At 34.6% G+C, this 14,434-nt stretch overlaps 1 pseudogene; it reads left to right on the forward strand.

Moving 5' to 3' along the window:
• Positions 1 to 3,685: 3,685 nt before the first annotated feature.
• Positions 3,686 to 9,991, forward strand: LOC129881659 (UDP-glycosyltransferase 75C1-like; annotated as a pseudogene).
• Positions 9,992 to 14,434: the final 4,443 nt, after the last annotated feature.

Below are 14,434 nucleotides of genomic sequence, written 5' to 3' on the forward strand. Positions count from 1 at the left end.
AACTCTCCCTTAGCTCTCCAAAAATAAAACTGCAGAAATAATGATGTTTTTGGGACTTTTACTTGTTAAATCCGTGACTGGTCCGCCATAGTGGGCCCATCCCTCCATAGAGGAATTAATCCCATCGTGGGGGGTTGCACAAAACGAAAGCTTAGAATTTGTGTTTCGAACCCCCATTTCATGATACACGTCAAACCTTGACATTCTAACACGACTCTTTTATGCCAAGATAAATTTTGGGAGTTCTACTCGCTCAAATTCGATTCTGCTTTATAGGCTCCTTAATATCTTGGCTACCAACTTAAATGATCAAAACGTGTAATTTAACCCCCCCCCCCCCATACATTATCGTATTACCCCATACCTCTTCTTACTCAGATTTCATCCAAATTTGGCTCAGGCTTAAATTTTCCATGTTACTACTCAAAAGTGTTCTGTCTCAAATTTCTCCCCCATTGACTTATTCATAACGACGGGGATAGGTCATTATAATAGATATCAATTTACCCATCACTCATCCTTGAGTGATCAAAATTGTAAAACTCGGCTAAGGAAAGAATAGAGTAGTACCTGAATTGACAAACAATTGGATATTTGTCTTGCATGTCCTTCTCAATTTCCCAAGTGGCTTTCTCAATCGGACGATGCTTCAATTGAACCTTCACTAGGTTAATCTCTTTGTTCCTCAGCTTCCGGACATCACGATTAAGAATTGCCACCAATTCTTCTTCATATTAAAGATTTTTGTCTAATAAAACTAAGTGCCACTTGATGATATAATCTCCATCCCCATGGTACTTTTTCAAAATGGATACATGGAATAATGGATAGAGTCTAGATAGTCTAGACAGTAGATCCAACCTATAAGTCATTGACTCTGCACAATCAAGAATCTTGAATGGGCCAATGTAGCGAGGACTAAGCTTGTCCTTCTTGTCAAATCTCATCACACCCTTTATGGGTGACACCTTCAGAAGAACCTATTCGCCCGCCTAATGTGTCATATCCCTCACCTTGCGATCTTCATACTCTTTCTATTAGATCTGGGATACTAGAAGCTTAACTTGGATACTTCTTCCCTTATCCTGGGCATCATTTACCAAATCAACTCTCAAAGGTTTCACATCTCCAGCCTCAAATCATCCTATGGGAGATCTACATACCGTCTCATAAAGTTCTTCGAATGGTGTCATATCAATACCGGAGTGATAACCATTGTTATAGGAGAAATCACATAAAGGTAGGAAATTATCCCAATGACCTCCAAAGTCAATTACACGAAATTAACATGTCTTCCAATACCTGAATTGTTATTTTCTACTACCCATCAGTCTGTGGATGGAAAGCTATGATGAAAATGAGTTGAGTGCCCAACTCTTCATGCAATTTTCCCCAAAACATTGATGTAAACTACCCATTAGTCTGTGGATGGAAAGCTAGAATTCAATAGTTAATAAATATTATAGCTAACGTGAAAATTCAAAACAGCAAGCTCAAACAACCAGAGAGAAGGAGAACGTGAGAGATAATATGTATGTAGAATAAAATAGTAGAGAAGAAAGAAGAAAATGGGATGAAAGAATACAGTGAAACAGTAAGATTTCGTGTAGAGAGTGCGGTGATTGGAGGACGCGAGCATTGTGCCTATTGATTTGCTAAAGTCATTTCGGAAGAACACTTTACACTACATTGCATTTTATAAGTATGCTTATGAAGGGATGTTCAAGAATGAGTTTGAAGGGCTAACATTTCGCAATGAGCGCGAATGTGAAATTCAAATTATTATGATCAATAGGGAAGATATTTTGAGAGAAACAACGAAATTAAGATGGATTATTCAAATTGGATGGATCTAGTCTCTTTACTAAGGATGGTTATTTATACAGGATTTTATTCTTGATGTTTATTAAGGCTGGTGAAAAGGTTATGCCAACTTTAAGAGCATTCATGTCTATTTCGTCTAATAAAATTAATTCAGCAGAAAAATCTTTGGTCGTATTTAATTGATTTCTAATCTATTTATGTATCTTTTCTTTTCTTAAATCAGACAGTATTAAGAATATATAATTAAGTAAAATATAAGTGTGTCTTTTCTAAAAATTTAAGCTTTTAGATGAGATATACGATTACCTATTTCAATATTGCATTAGAGCAGATAAAAATTCTGAGCTTGAATCTCCCTCTCATCCTTTATCAAAATTTCATGGATCTGACACCTAAAAATAATCAACCTGATACGTGAGGGTTGAAGAAGTTATAGGAATTTCATAGACTTTTAAATATCTTAAAGTTTAGTTGAACATCAATATGACTTGGATATTTTTCTTCCTAACGTTACATGGGAAAAGTGAACAATAACGACATTTCCTTGTTTGATTACTTCAAGTCGTTGAACTATTAGAGGTAGTGGCAAAGTTACACTCCTTATAGAAAAATTATAGTGTAAATAGATAATATATATACGTATTAATTATATGTTGAGTCATTTGATTTTTTTTTGTGTGTTTACTTCTTTATATTCTAACTTTAAATTATATTATCTTGTTTCTTATTATTTTTTTAGAAAATAGTTTATAATCGATATGTATTTATGCCATGCTTTTTAAATTAGCATATGGTATAGTTGATAATAAAACATACTACTTGCTATCATTATGTTCTTTTGTTACTTACTCTCAAGTACTCATGCATTTTTGTGTTAGTTTTTGCTGAATAATAAAGCTAATTATTGGAACAACAATGAATTCTAGATACTTCAGGGAACTTCTAGAAAGTTTGAGTAAAATATCTTTTGATATTTTTTGTATTTAATAAATATTTACATAATCATTAATCGTAAATATTTATGAAAAATATTTATAGAATATGATAAATTTTTTGATTATTTTTTAAAAAAATTAATTTTAATCGAATATGAACTTATGTCATGCCTTTATATCTCTAATTTGTTAGTAGAGAGTATAGGTGATAATAAAACATACTTCATGCCATTATTTGTTTGTTACTTTTACACTGAAGTATTCGTGCATTTCTCGCGTTATTTTTTGCTGAATTATAAAGTTGATTCTTGGAACAACAAAGAATTCTAGATACTTCATGAACCTTCTAGAGAGTTCAAGTAAAATATCTTATGATATTTTTTGTATTTAATAAATAAATAATCTTGAATCATAAATATTCAAAGCAAATATTTAAAAAATATGAATTTTTTGATTATTCATTCTTTAAAATAATTTATAATCGAATTTGTAATTACGTCATGCTTTTGTATCTCTATTTGTTAGCATATGGTATAGTTGATAGTAAAATATACTACTTACTATTATTATACCTTCTTGTTACTTACTCTGAAGTACTCATACATTTCTTGCGTTACTTTTTGTTGAATAATAAAGTTGATTCATGGAACAACAAAGAATTCTAGATACTTCATAGAGCTTCTAGAAAGTTTGAGTAAAATATCTTTTGATATTTTTTTAATTTAATAAATATTTATATAATCTCGAATCTTAAATATTTAAGTTAAAAATTTAAAGAATATGATAATTTTTCTAGATTTTATATATCTAGAATCATCTGTATATGAGTATAAATATGGGTATCTTAACAAGTTTTAATCAACTCAGTTTAAGAGCCTCTCTTCCTTAATGAACAAAGTTCTCCTATCTAAATCTTCACTCCTTCCATGACTTCCTCTCTTTTCACCACCAGAAACATAGCAAATCTGAAGAATGAAAAATCCCATATTCTTATTGCACTATTTCTAGGCCAAGGCCAAATTAATCCATCTCTTCAATTTTCCAAACAATTAATCAATTTAGGCATTGAGGTCACGTAGCTTAAACCACAAGCCAAACAACTTTCAATAAAAATAAAAAAACTCCCCAACATTGAAGGATTAAGCTTTGTTCCTTTCTCTGATAGCTATGATGGCAAATTTGAATTGAGTTCAATTGATGATTTTCAGGTGTTCTATTCTTCTGTCAAGTCTCATGGGTCAGAATTTATTTTCAATATGATCCAGTCAAATGCAAAAAAAAAAGGTACCCCTTTTCCACATGTTATCTACACCATTATTATTGAATGGGTCGGTTTAGTAACCAAAAAAAATAATATCCCATCTACATTATTTTGGATCCAACCAGCCACAGTTTTTTATGTTTACTATTATAGATTCACTGATTATTCTGATTATTTCAAAAATTGTGATGCTAAGGATAAAATAATAGAGTTATCAGGATTGCCACCACTTAGTCCAATTGATTTTTCTTCTTTGTGTTTGATAACGTGAAGAGTAGTAATTGGGCAATTGAGTCTATTAAAAGATAAATTGAGATGTTGAATAGTGAAGAAAATTCAAAAATTCTTGTGAACAACCTTGATTCTTTGGAATTTGATGCTTTGAGGATTTTAAAGAATGTGATATTGGTAAGAATTGGACCTTCAATTCCTTCAATTTTTCTTGATGATAATTCTTTTCAAGCTGATATGATTGAAATTAGTTCAAAGAATTATATGGATTTGTTGGATTCAAAGACTATGGGATCAGTCATTTACATAGCATTTTGAAAAGAACTATGTAAACTTTTCCCGTGTTCATTCATTCCCCAAGAGAGAATTTATATATTGTGATACAATATTGAAATAAGAAAATTAATTATATGTTACCAAATATGCTACCAAACAAAGGAAGGAAACTAATTATATGTTACCAAATATGCTACCAAACAAAGGAAGGAAACTAATTATATGTTACCAAATATGCTATCAAATATTTATACTGCAATACCGTCCCTCAAGTTGGAGCATGGGAATCAAAAATGTCCAACTTGGAAAGCAAGAAGTCAAACTGAGTTTTGCCGAGAGCTTTGGTAAAAATATCTGCCAATTGTGAAGATGTTGAAACGTGTGACGGAGAGATCAATCCTTCATTAATTGTATCACGAACAAAGTGATAATCTACCTCAATGTGCTTTGTTCGTTCATGGAAAACTGGATCTTTTGCAATGTGCAAAGCGGACTGACTATCACAAAATAATTTGATCGCCTTGGGATGTTGTATACCTAAACTCAACAACAGAACTTTTAGCCACTTCAACTCATAAGTGACCGCAGCCATGGACCTATATTCAGCCTCTGCAGAAGATCTAGAAACTGTGTGTTGCTTCTTTGTCTTCCAAGAAATGGGAGATTGACCTAGAAATACTAGCCAATCTGTCAACGAATGACGAGTAAGCGGACAAGCCGCCCAATCAGAATCACACCATCCCTACAAAGTCAACTCATTTTCGGCATGCAACAAAATACCCTGTCCTGGAGTGCCTTTCAAATAACGGACAACTCGCAAGGCCGCTTTCCAATGTTCAATTCGGGGTTCTTGCATGAATTGAGACAAAATATGAACAGAGTATGACAAGTTCGATCGAGTGACCCCCAAATAAATTAAACGCCCGACTAATCTACGGTAGACCTCCGAATCCGACAACAAATCTTCATTTGCAAGGTCAAGTTTATGATTTTGCTCAATAGGAAACCCACTTGGCTTTGCACCTAACAACCCTGCTTCAGAGATAATATCAAGAGTATACTTGCGTTGACACAAAAACAATCCTGATGAACTATGAACTACTTCAATACCCAAAAAATATTTGAGAGACCCAAGGTCTTTCATTTTGAAACAATCACTCAAATAGGCTTTGAAAGTTGCAAGTGCAGTGGAATCATTCCCAAAAATAATAATATCATCAACATAAACCAAGATATTAATCTGAATATTCCCTCTAATAAATGTAAAAAAGGAATAATCAGAATAGGATTGTAGGAAACCGTACCCTTTTAAAGCAGTCACCAATTTTGCAAACCAACATCTAGGGGCTTGTTTCAACTCATACAGCGATTTGCGCAAATGACACACCAACGTAGGATCTAGACTTTCAAACCCGATAGGGAGCTTCATATACACCTCCTCATTAAGGTTACCATGTAAAAAGGCGTTATGAACATCCATTTGGTGAAGTTCCCAATTTTTGGATGCTGCAATGGCTAGGAAGGCTCGAACAATAGTCATTTTGGTGATCGGAGCAAAAGTTTCATTGTAGTCAATCCTTGCTTGTTGATGATTTTCCAACACAATCAAGCGCGATTTGAGCCATTCCACATCTCCATTTGACAAAAATTTGGTCTTATACACCCATTGATTACCAAGTGTTTTCTTACCCGAAAAAAGATATTCCAAAGTCCATGTACTATTATCTTCCAATGCACGTATCTCTTCTTTCATTGAATGTCTCTAACCTTCGTGTTTCATGGCTTCTTTGAAGGTCTTAGGATCCTTACCAAAAATAATAGCTGCAAGAAACTTGCGATAATTTACATAAAAATTGTCACAATTAATATAGTGTGTCAAAGGATAGGGAGTACCTGAGGAGTGATTGTTAACCGGAGTAGTAGGAGATAGACTATTAATAAAAATTGAGTATGTCACATGATCACAAAGCAAAATAGAGGGAAATTTCTCCCGAAAACCATGCCCCAAGCCACCTTCCACATCCGTAGTTGGAGTATGGTGTTGCTGCCCCCCTTGGCTGCCAGCAGGCGCTGGGCTCCCAGAGGTCTAGGCAGTGGCCGTTTGTTGCAGCTCGGCCTGGCTGTCAGCAGACGTTGGTTGGGCTATAGCTTGCGGCTGCTGCCCGACAGCCTCCAAACTATCAAATTCGTCTTCTAATTCATCTTCGTACACCATAAAATCACCATCAATTTCAGCACCCATATCAGAAAAATTGGAGGAAATATGAACATCTTCCGGACAAGCAAAAGGAAACATATCCTCCACAAACTTTACATCACAAGAGATAAAAAATTCCTTCGTATCAAAATCAAATAACCGTCACCCCTTCTTACCAAACGGATATCCCACAAACAAACACTTTCTGCTCCAACTAGCAAATTTATCACCCTGAGTTTTCTGATTATGAGCAAAATACAAACATCCAAAGGTACGAATAGCATCGAAAGAAGGAGGTTTATGAAATAAAATTTCGAAAGGTATTTTATTTTGTAATATGGGTGTGGGGGTACGATTTATGAGATGAGATGCAGCAAGAACACATTCATCCCAGAACAAAATAGGCAAATTGGCCTGAAATCTTAGAGCCCTCGCAACATTCAACATATGTTTATGCTTCCTCTCTACTCTCCCATTTTGTTTCGGAATACCCACACAAGAGATTTGAAACAGAATACCAGTAGAAATAAAATAATTGATCAAACAATTAAATTAGGTACCATTATCACTTTGTACAACTTAAACTATTTGATTAAATTATCGATCAACCATAGCAACAAAAGCCATAAATATCTGAAACACCTCTGTTTTATCAACCAACAAGTAGATCCAAACAGCTCGGGAAAAATTATCAATAATTATTAGAAAATAACAAGCTCCACATAATGAAACATGTCGATATGGACCCCACAAATCATAATGTATTTTCTCAAATATTCTAGACGCTTTATTATCACTTAAAGAAAATTTGTCTCTAGGATGCTTAGCACGTAAACACACTTCACAATCCTTTGCTAAACTACTCTTATCACTACTGACATGAGGAAGCAACTTAACTACTATCTTGGAAGGATGCCCCAATCGTCGATGCCACAATTCCAATGCTGACACTGCCATGACAGTGGACACATGTTGCACCATGTCCGATTTGCTAAAATAGTATAGTCCGTCCCTCCTAAATTCTGTTCCAATCAGCTTCTTTAGTGGGTCCTGAATAGCACACATAAGAATTAAAAAAGACAATAGTGCGTAAATTATCAGTAAGTTGGGGGACAGAGAGTAAGTTGCAACGTAAATAAGGCACATAAAGAACATGATATAAGATGATTTTATCTGACAGTCGAACAGATCCTTCCAAAGAAGCAAATATTGTTTCATCATTAGGCAAACCAATAGGACAATCAACGGTATGGACGTCAAACAACCAAGATTTCTCACCGGTAACATGATGAGTAGCACCGGTATCAATAATCCAAGAAGAAACATCAAACTTACCATTCAAGCAATTTTCTGGAATTGTAGCATTACCAAAAAATCCCCTAATAGCCTTCCATTAATTAGAAGTAAAGTGCTAGCCCACAGCAGCGTTATTTGATGCGGTTGTTACATAATTTGCCAAGGGTAAAGACATAGAGGTGCTGTCGGGCGTGGCAGTCGCATGTAACAAGCCACGACCTTGACCAATAGAAGACAGCCTTCCACTCTTTTCAGTCCACCCTTCGGGATAATCGACGATATCATAACATTTATTAACATCATGACCACGCTTCTTGCAATGAGAGCACACCAAAAGCAACCAACACTTTTCAGTCACATGTCCTACCTTCTTGCAATATGAGCATATAGGATGATCTGCAGAACCACGGCCCCATCCGGCAATAGCATGAACCGCAAATCCAAGAGCCTCGATCGACGTTATCTCGGATTTGTGTTTGGCTGTACAAACACATTCCTCTTGAATCACAAGTTGATAAGCCCTATTAAGACTTGGTAACGGATCTTTAGACAATATATTAGTCTGCAGCGAAGAGTAATACTCGGAATACAGACCCATCAAAAAATTATGAAGTTTAGATTGCTCACGACGAACCTCATGTAAACGACCTGCCGTACAATCGGAGCAACAAGTACAAGAAATTAGGGGCTCATGATGATCCAATTCTTGCCATAGAGCATGTAATTTTCTGTAATATACGGACACTGACATGATTTTGGTCTGTTCACATTTAGCCAGGGAAGATCGAAGTTGTTGAACGCGTGGTCCATTATTCTGCGCGAACCTCCTTTAAAGGTGATCCCAAAAGGGTTTGACCTCTCTAAATTTTGACAAAGAAGATTTGACATCAGCATCAATGGTGTTGGTGATCCAAGAGATTAATATTGCGTTAATTGCAGTCCAATCAGACTTGGTACAAGGAGGCTGCGGTTTAGTGATAATGTCGTCCAAGAACTCAAATTTACGTTGTGCCTCCAATGCCGTTTGTATATCAGTTGTCCATTCATTAAAATTATCGCCTTTGAAATGAGTAGGCGTGATATAGTCCCCGGGTCGGTCTTGAAGACCGAGAAAATAGGGAGAAGTAGACTCAATTTTGGATGGTGGTGGAGGAGGTACGTCATCACCAGCCATGGAAAGTTACGATGAAGAGAAAAAAAATTGTCTCAAATACCATGAAAAGAACTGTGTAAACTTTTTCCGTACTCATTCATTCCCCAAGAGAGAATATATATATTGTGATACAATATTGAAATAACAAAACTAATTATATGTTACCAAATATGCTACCAAATAAAGAAAGAAAAATAATTATATGTTACCAAATATGCTACCAAACAAAGAAAGGAAACTAATTATATGCGACCAAATATTTATACTACAATACATTTGATAGTTACTCTGAGATATCAAGTCAAATGATGGAGGAGATTGGTCAAGGATTATTGAAATGTGAGAGGCCATTTTTGTGGGTTAATGGAAAAAAGCCAGAGGAAAACTTGAGTTTCAAGGACAAACTGGAAAAGCAGGGGAAGATAGTCTGTTGGTGCTCACAAGTGGGCGTTCTAAAACACCCTTATGTTGGTTGTTTTCTAACTTATTGTGGGTGGAATTCCACTCTGGAGAGCATAACATCTGGAATGTCCATCGTGGCATGTCCAATCTGAAATGATCAAGTCTGTAATGCAAAACTCATTCAAGATGTTTGGAGGAATGGTGTAGGAGTGAATGCAAGTAAAGGTGGTATCGTGAAAAAAGATGAGTTCGAGAGATGTATAGATATTACAATGGGAGACGAAGAAGGGGAACAACTGAGAAAGAATGCTAAGAAATGGAAGGATTTGGCTAAAGAAGCTATGAAGGAAAATGTTTCATCAAATGTGAATCTCAAAACATTTGCTAATGAGGATTTACTTGATTGTAATAAGTAATAAATTACTCAATAGTTGACTTTGATAAAATAATTGATAATTAACATTAGTTTTGTAAGAGATTGTTCTCTATTTATGAAATATTAGTGAATTTCATTGGAATTATTTAAAATGAGATAATTTTATTAGCTTTTTTTCTTTTTTTTGGTAGACATTCTTATCGTTAATATGTTGTTCTAAAATGACTTGCTAATAGTTAGAGATAAGGAACATGATTGTGTGTGCGAAACTAAAATTGTATGTAACATTATATTTTTGTGGTTTAAGAGTTGAGACTATCACCCGCCCCATTTTTATTCCTAAAACTTTATCTTAGAATTTTTAGTGTTTACTAGACTTTACTAAGTTTATCTTTGCATATTTAGTTTAAAATAAAGTTATTCTAACTCAATTATCAAATTTAATTAGACAACGATTTCTTTTAATTGGTAAACCTTGAAATCATCGATATGAATTAGGCGGTGAGAAATAAGCTCGAATAATTCAAGGACTAAAATTACTATTTTTTCTAAAATCATATTTGAAGTTTACGAACTTGTTTTCTTTATTCAAATATAATTAGAAATTGTGGGGAATTTAGACCAGAAGTCACTCTTGTCAATTTTATTTTATTTTATTCTTTTTCTTATAATTGGGTTATATATATTGAAACTCTTTCTTAAATGTTGATAATTTTTTTATTAACTCTTGATATATATCTTCATTTGCTGATATCAATTCTTGCATATGCTACACTGACAAAATTCAAGTTTTATGTACTAATAGTATATAAAAATTTAATATCTCAAGATTTCGTTAATCTATAATAACAAGTAGCTCTCTATCATGAATCCGAAATGATAAGTGCAAATTAAGTAATAACCTATTATATAATTTGTTAAATTGAACTGACAATATAAATTATTTTATACTAATTTCAAAATATGGTGTTCACCGACTTGGAAAAGGATTACGATAAAGTCCCACGAGAGATACTATGGAGATGTTTGGAGGCTAAAGGTGTACCTGTAGCGTACATAAGGGTGATCAAGGACATGTACGAGGGTGCCAAAACCAGGGTAAGGACAGTAGGAGGGGACTCAGAACACTTCCCAGTTATGATGGGGTTGCATCAAGGATCAGCTCTTAGCCCGTTCCTATTTGCCTTGGTGATGGATGGATTGACGCGACAAATTCAAGGTGAGGTGCCATGGTGTATGCTTTTTGTGGACGACATAGTCCTCATCGATGAGACTCGTAGCGGAGTTAACGCTAAGCTGGAAGATTGGAGACGCACCTTGGAGTCTAAGGGGTTTAAGCTGAGTAGGACCAAGACAGAGTACCTAGAGTGCAAGTTCAGTGAGACACCTCAAGAGGTTGGCGCGGAAGTTAGGCTCGGGGACCAAGCCATCCAAAAGACAAGTAGTTTTAAGTACCTTGGTTCTATCATGCAAGACAGCGGAGAGATCGACGAGGATGTCACACACCGTATTGGGGCAGGATGGATGAAATGGAGGCTCGCCTCCGGTGTGTTATGTGACAAGAAGGTGCCACCACAACTTAAGGGCAAGTTCTACAAAGTGGTTGTTAGACTAGCTATGTTATATGGGGCGGAGTGTTGGCCAGTTAAGGTCTCCCACGTGCAAAAGATGAAGGTTGCCGAGATGAGAATGTTGAGATGGATGTGTGGGCATACCAGGAGTGACAAGATTAGAAATGAGGCTATTCGAGAAAAGGTAGGAGTGGCCTCGGTGGAGGACAAGATGCGGGAAACGCGACTGAGATGGTTTGGACATGTGAAGAGGAGAGTCCCAGATGCACCAGTGCGGAGATGTGAGAGGCTGGCCATGGATGGTTTCAGAAGAGGTAGGGGTAGGCCGAAGAAATATTGGGGAGAGGTGATCAGACAGGACATGGCGCATTTACGACTTACCGAGGACATGACCCTAGATAGGAGGGTGTGGAGGACACACATTAGGGTAGAAGGCTAGTACATAGTGGTTTTATTCTCCCTTATTCGTAGGCGTATTAACGCACTATGATTTCTTGTACTCTGATGTATGTTATTTATGGTATTTATGTTATTATCCAATAATAATATCTACTGTTTTTTGTGCTTTGATTATACTATTATTTGGACCGTTTTCGTCATCTACTTATCTACTTATTTACTCTAATATTCTTGTCTGACCTTTTTCTATGCTTTTATTGAGCCGAGGGTCTTTCGGAAACAGCCGTCCTACATTGGTAGGAGTCAGGTCTGCGTACACTCTACCCTCCCCAGACCCCACGATGTGGGATTTCACTGGGTTGTTGTTGTTTGTTTGTTTGTTTGTTCAAAATATATAATTTAAAATAATTATAAAATAGTATAATTAAATAACTAAATTAATGTTTGTGAGGTCCGTTTATTATAGATCAAAATAATCTCACTCTTTCTATCTAGTACAACAAATCAGATAGCCAACTCAATTTGAATTGTACCATGGTCTCTATTTCTAAAATATGTGTGTATATTGCAAAATATTATTGACCCATTTAACCCTAATTTTTTTTGAAGAATAATTTTTTATTTTATGTGAAAATGAACGTTTAGTCATAAAAAAACTTAAATTTAATTTGGATATAGTTTATAACTTATTTTCTATTTGACTTTTCACTTTTAAAGTTATATTTAAGTAATCAAGCATGAACATTACTCCAAACATTCTTTAAAAAAATATAACTACACATAACTTTTGCTACTGCTTCAGATGGATAATGCGATGTTATTACTCTCCTTTCTTTTTGCTATTTTCTTTTTAAAGCTGCTCATTCTTTAACCTTAAGATGTGATGACCTCTTCTATCTTAACTTTAGCTACTCAGAAACCTAAATGACGGATGTTTATCCCCTATCTTCCCAAATCATCAGCTTATCTTTTCAAGATGTCTCCATGTGTGGTGTGATAAAATAAGAACTACTAGGGGATCGATTTATCCTTTTTCCCGCAAGAATTCTAATCCTTCATTTTATTTCATATCGTATTTGTAGGACATCTATTTCTCAATTTCATAAACCAGTAAGCTCCACTTTTTATAGAATATGAAGGCTAGGCTAAACCTTCCTCAAAAGGGATTATTTTTCAGAGTAGAATCTGATGTTCTCTTAATTGCAGATTCAATAGCATCAATTATGAATTCAGAAAGAGAAGAGCAACGTCTACTCATACTGACAAAGACTTTCACTTTCTAAATAGAAAGAAAGAATACTTAATTACCTCAAACTTTGCTTTTTCTTCTTCCATGTTTGAATCTCTAATAACCATGAATAGAGAGGAATTATTTTGTAGGGACTTCATGTACAAGACTAGCTTGTTGGTTGCTCTTTATCAACTTGCGTCTAATGACTTAATATATATTTTAAAAACATTTTAACAACCAGCCTCTCAGGTATTCACTATTGTTGAAATAGGCTCTCCTCTAGGGCCTCTAAATAGACAATTCGCTAAAGTTGAGCTAGACTCCATTGAGGTTATTATTTTTCACCAACAACCCCCTCTCCTATTTACTAACATTATTTCACAATGCATGTACTTTTTGAGGGTTCTGAGGTATAGCTTTTGGGAAGGAAATATGGTGGCAAACACCTCAATGGCAAAAACTCTAGCAACTGAAGGAATAAAAAAACCCACCGCAGTAAATCATATGTTAACAACCAAGCCTACAGGCTGATAAAGATGACAAATATTATATATATTATAAGAAAAGTCAGTCTTTCTGCTTGTAATAACCTAGCTAAACTTGGTAACCATATTATTATCAACTCTAATGTAAATATTTGGAATCTCTGGCCAGACACTTATTATTCTTTTCGTTCCTGTTTTACTTTATTTTTTTATTTGTCCCAAAAAAAATCTCTCTTTTTATATTTAGTAAGTTTTTTAATTCCAACATTCTACATTACACGTTTAAAATTACAAGATTTAAGTCATGCACACATTTTTTATTTAAGATCATAAAAAAAATTAAAAAATTAAAATTTCATGTCAAGTCAAATTAAAATACTTAAATTGAAACGGCAAAGTATATATATTTCTAAATAATTCCAACAAAACCTATGGAGGTTGTAAATCCTCTATATTTAATGTAATTTAAAAGAATACTCATTTAACTTCTCCAAAGTAAATTTCCAGAATAGTCACTCATATTTGGATTGGGGAGTTGAGACTTCCTTGCTCTTAGGCCCGCTGTAAGGCCAATAAGATTGCCTAGTAATATCACTTGTATTTCTTTTAGAACTACAATATCATCCAACTATTTTTATTTTTCTCAAAATATACTTGACACAATGAAATCATCACTCTCTCTCCCAAGGAATGCATGTTCACATTATTCCTTTTTTAAAAATAATAGACATTTTAAAATTTTAAAATTTTTCATCTGGTGAAGTTAATGGTTTTGAAATTAAATTAAACTAATTTTA

This window comes from Solanum dulcamara, chromosome 3 (genome assembly GCF_947179165.1).
Source record: "Solanum dulcamara chromosome 3, daSolDulc1.2, whole genome shotgun sequence".
NCBI lineage: Eukaryota > Viridiplantae > Streptophyta > Magnoliopsida > Solanales > Solanaceae > Solanum > Solanum dulcamara.